General features: G+C 40.4%; 1 protein-coding gene across 2 annotated transcripts in view; it reads right to left on the reverse strand.

Annotated features, from left to right (window-relative positions):
• Nucleotides 1-1868, reverse strand: part of tgm1l1 (transglutaminase 1 like 1) — a 22460-nt gene extending 20592 nt beyond the window's left edge. The window contains exon 1 of one of the 2 annotated variants that reach the window (XM_014004481.1): nucleotides 1685-1868. The gene's annotated coding sequence lies outside the window, so the exon portion shown is untranslated. The remainder of the gene's footprint in view (nucleotides 1-1684) is intronic. The other variant, XM_014004482.1, reaches the window with a different exon arrangement.
• Between the last annotated feature and the right edge of the window lie 3492 nt (nucleotides 1869-5360).

The raw sequence follows: 5360 nt of genomic DNA on the forward strand, positions 1-5360 counted from the left end.
TGTGTGTGTGTGTGTGTGTGTGTGTGTGTGTGTGTGTGTGTGTGTGTGTGTGTGTTTCTGACAGGCGTTAACAGTTTCTGAGTTCATCTGCTGGTCAGATGACTTTTCTTTTCCATCACTGACATTCAGATTGACTAAAACATCCGTAATCACAAGGATGGATAGGATGAAGCAAATCAGCTGGCTTGTTATGTAATATGGGCTCTACCCAAAAGTGAAGTCACACTTCCTGATTCGACAATTTTAGGTAAGGAAAATGAGCCAACACGTCAGATGAAAATCAACACTTTCTTCTTAACTCCATCATGTACATTTTGAGTTCATCTCTGTTTTGAGTCATTGTGACATTGTCTTGATTTTAAAGAAAAACAGAATTAAATCCCTGTTCCACCAAGGTGGTCTGAAATTGGCTAGTCAGTCACCCACGCTTAAATTTATGAAAAAAGCCATTACACAAACCCTATTATGTCGTTGGCCTTGCTCTTCTCCCCACACTTTCGATGAATCTGTAACCCAAGCATCAGCCAAGCTTGAAATTAAGTGGTCTTCATCTTCTCCCTCTGCCTATCATTACTGCACGCATTACTTCCTCCTCTGTGCACCCCGACACCCCGCACTTTTTCTGTCATCTCGTGTTGGCATGCAGGACGGTTACCGAGCTTAGACACGAGCGGATTCAAGTCAGCTTTTTGCACACAACAAATGGCCAGGCTCGCTTGTTCGGGGAAATTTTTTGGATGATTACATTTTTAGATGCCAAAACTTTTAATAATCTTGCAATTTAACGTTTAAATAAAAAGCTAAAGTCCTGAAAAGAAAAGAAATCACTATGAGTTTTCTTAGCCCTTCAATTGTTCTTTGTAACTTTTTCCAGAGGTGTAACGTTACTAAGTGTAAATACTGTACTTTGTTAGTTAACTTAAGCAGAAAATTTGGTTTACTGGGGTAAATATTTTTCAACTGACTTTGTACCTCCTCTCCTTACATTTTCACACAATTGTCTGTACTTTCTACTCTTTATATTTTAAAAATATAAGGAGTAAAAAATCTTGTTTCTTTTCAGCTTGTTTGCATTTGGGCTTGTCACTGTTCAAAAACAAAACAAAAMAAAAAAACTATCCAGATTTATGATGCCCCCTGGATACAGTGGTTTGTATGTGATCCATCACACCTGTACAAGACACAAATCACTTCAAACTCCAGCAGGACATAGCAGATATATGTAGTATGAAGATGACCATGGTAGAGGTATTTATGCAACTGAAACAGGTTTGCTAATCCAACATTTTTCAACATTAAGATTTTAATATAAAATTAGATTATTTTTTCAGAGGTCACCTCCCACTAAATGTCATTTTGGAAATTCGAACTGCTCACTTTTGCTCAGTACTTTTACTTTTAATACTTATTTTATATTAGAATTTTACTTTTCAGGTTTATATAAATATCAGACACTTTAAGACTTTAACCTTTACAAAAGTAATTTTAGGTAAGGTGCCTATACTTTCACTTAATTTGAGGTACTTTATACAAGACTGATAGGGTAGAAGCACTGTCTAAATAAAAGTGGCCAATGAAACTTTAAAATCTTATAGTGGGGAATTTTCACATGCAAACATCTTCAAGTTCACACAGAACATCACATAAAAATAGAAAATGAGTCATGAGTTACTGAGGCTCTTACTTTCTCTGCTTGGGTTCTTCTTCAGATCGGTGGTGAAACTTCTTCCTGTGTGCCTGGGTCGGTCTACAAAAAGTTTCACAGAGATTTTTCTGCCTCAGCCTGCACCGCTTTTCAGATCAGAATACACTCGTAAGTCAGTTGAAGAATGTGCTACACAGTACTTAAAGCAGTCACACGCCCCTCTCTGCCCCACTGCTCAGACCAAACCCCACTCACGCCTTCCTCCCTTTGCCCCACCCTGCTGAAGTCCCCCGCTCCCACCCATTGGGAGGTTCCCTCGGGCAGGAAAAGGGTGACATGAGTTCACGGTGCATCAAAGAGCGTGTGTATTCTGGCAAACTGAATCAGGAGCGTGCACAAACACACACGTGGGAATAAACATGTAGAAGGGAAACAAGAAGAGAAAGTTATTTCTGTGGGTTCTTTCTGGACACAGKCAGGAAACAAACAGATAGTGGAAAGGTACAGATAAGGAAGCCATGTCTGTAGTGTGGAAAAAAAACACACAAAACATGTTTCTGAGCCAAAGATCAACTCAGTTTGGCAAGCAGAACTGACAGTCTTCAACATAAAGTTGATTACATCCCTCACTTTCTACTGCCCTTTTGTTGGAATCTTTTTTTATTTTTACACAAAAGCAACTCCATTTACTTTCACTTTTCCTCTCAACAGAACCCCCCTCTGAACACACTCGTATTGACCTCTAATATGATAAAGTTCAATTGTAATTTCTAACATGCCTCAGCGACACACAGACCTGTGGATTATATTGTGTCATACTGTCGGAAAAAAGTATGTYAAGGAAATCCGTCAGCAATTTTGTCGTTATGACGTCCAAGTGTGAATAAAAGTGACTCAGACAATCTTTAGAAACATGTTTTACTCTGATACTTAGCCAATAAATAACAGACAGGCTTATAGGATTAAAAACTGAAGACGGAAACAATGTTGCAGTTACAATACAAGACCTGCTGTATTCAGAAACAAATAAAAGACAAACATCAGCATATGATGCTCCACCTACATATATGAGCTGGGTTGAAAAGGTTCTTTTTGTTTTTAGACTGAAAAAAAACTGACTTTTTCTGTCAAGCTGAATCATTTAAAATAATGGAATCCATTTCTGTCCAATGTAAAAGGTAGAGGATGGTAACTGGACTGAACTTCTAACTGCTTCACAYTACAGTCATTCACCCATTCATCCACTGATGGTGGTAAGCTACATTGTCACCACAGCTGCTCTGGTGCAGACTGACAGAGGTGAGGCTGCCATGCACCAGAACCACCGAACCCTCTGACCAACAGCAGCAGGCAAGGCAGGTGAAATGTCTTCCTCATGAACATGACTCAAGCCAGTGGTGCAGGAGTTCGAACCAACAACTCACTGGTTTTAGGACAACTCCTCTAACCACTCATCCACAGCCATCATAGATTATTGACTGATCTGGACAGGACTCGTGTGTCAAGCTGGTATTTTACAAGTTGTGACATCATTAGTAGTGAGCCCTAATACCATTTCTAAACTGAAGGTCATTTAATGGGGATGTCAGAGACAGGCCATGAAGTGGGCGTCCCATGAAGAGGATACCCCGAGAAGATAATATCTTCACCCTGTCAGCCTTTAGGTAATGTAGACTGTCTTCTACAGATTATAAATCAAGGTTGGCATGAAAATATGGCCGATATCTATCTGCCCAAATAACCCACAACAGATTGCAGCTAATCTCGGTCTCATCAAGCAACCAAGAGACCTGCCATGACTGCCCTTTACCATCAGTCCTGTTTATGATGGTGTCGAAACGTGAACCTGAACATGTGGATCACGTTCAGCAATACATCCAGAGTGTGAGTGAGTGAGAGGGTGAATGGTTGTTGTTTGTCTTGTTTGTCTCTATGTGTCCCTGCAATGTGTATGCGACTTATCCAGGGTGATTGTTGGATCGGGCACCACCAGTGACTCCTGTGACCCTTAAATAGGAAGAAGTGAGTGAAAGATAATGGATGGTCTCTTTACCCATTGTTGTCATTTCTGGATTTATTCTCTTACATGTTCTCTTGGCTCATGTTCCTCTGTGTTTCTCGTCAATCCCTGTGTTGCAAATTTTCCACCCCGCAGGCATTTGATTTGATTACTTAATAGAAGTTTTTATTTTCCCTTACACCTCTTGTCTGCTTGCACCTGTGTTCCAAACGCCAACAAATCCTCATGGGGGGCAGAGATTGAGTTAATGTCTATATACTGTACTAATATTAAGGAATCCTGACATGATTTTCTCTCCTTTTAGCCTGGTTAGAACCAGACCCTGTCCTTCACTTTGCTTCGTACAAGGGTCTGGACTTGCTGCATAGAAAATCGATTTCTTGCAGGAGGCGTGGCCTCTGCTGAAGCAAGTATGTGTTGTCACTGTGACGGAGGCTAAGCTAAGAGGCTAACTGGAAATCGCGTGTGCTGTAAACAACCCCACTGAGAGGAGAAATATACCGAGCTGAACTGACTATAAATGAGAGCCGCTGCTTTGTCAGACAAATTTAATTTAATTTGGAAGCCTTATCAACACAGACTGGCTTCATTCACTTCCTCCACTGCCGTATGCTAAAATAACTAGCAGATACTGCGAAGAACATCGACGTCATTCAAAACTCCTCCTTCTGTTTGTTGATTGGCCCAGGTAAAATAAACTACAAGAGACACTGCGCAGAAAATTAACGTTCTGTTCTCTGATTGGCCCGGCTAAAAATCTGCCAGTGAAATCCATCTTTATGGGAGAAGTCCCAGACGGAGAAGTGAAGGGAAACTAGAATTGAGCGGAGCTGTGTAGGAAGGCAAGGGCCAGGCTACTCTCCTTTAAGTCTCACATCCAATTTCTGGTAAAATACTGAACTTAAAACCTCACTTCTTTAGAATCAAGCATTGCTTTCAATGCAGTCAACCATGGATCCATGGAAGACCATATTTTTCTGTTGGATTGCCTACTTTTCCTTTTTAAACCACTGGCCTTTTTCTCACATACAAAGGTATTCTTTGTCTTTGACATTCATATTTACAAATCTTTTTTTTTTTAAAGTACAGACCACTGTTGTGTTTGTTCACATGACATTTTATTTTTGAAGGGACCGAAAGCTCATCTCAAGTTAGGAGAAAGCATTAAAAAAAATGTTCGTCCCATCATTTTTAGTGCTGTTGTGAGCTGCTGCCGATCATAGCACCCTATTTTTTTACTCTTTAGTGTGAGACAAAAATAATGGCTCAATGTCTATTGTGGCTGAAGCCTGGGAGTTACAGGAAGTCTGCATGTATGGAAAGTTGATAATAAAGTTTCCCGGTAACACATTACTCCTCTGTAGTAACTGCTCAGTGAATGTAAAGTATGGCACTGAGTGGCTGAATCACCGATTTGTTGAACAGGGAAAAACGCTGAGGATGGTGTTGGATTTACAATGACATGCCTTGCTGTAAAACATTAGGGCCACAAAGACATGCTTTATAAGATAATGCTTGGACTTTCTGACCTACCAGACTTATGATTAGCTAATGATGAACAAGACAGCAGCCCTTTTTCGTTAGCTAATCATGAGTTAGAAAAGTTTGAACTAATTTTGCAAAATCCATCATCCAGCCAGCCATCCATCCATCCATCCATCCATCCATCCATCCATCCATCCATCCATCCATCCA

This window comes from Austrofundulus limnaeus, unplaced genomic scaffold (assembly GCF_001266775.1).
Source record: "Austrofundulus limnaeus strain Quisiro unplaced genomic scaffold, Austrofundulus_limnaeus-1.0 Scaffold24, whole genome shotgun sequence".
Classification (NCBI taxonomy): Eukaryota; Metazoa; Chordata; class Actinopteri; order Cyprinodontiformes; family Rivulidae; genus Austrofundulus; species Austrofundulus limnaeus.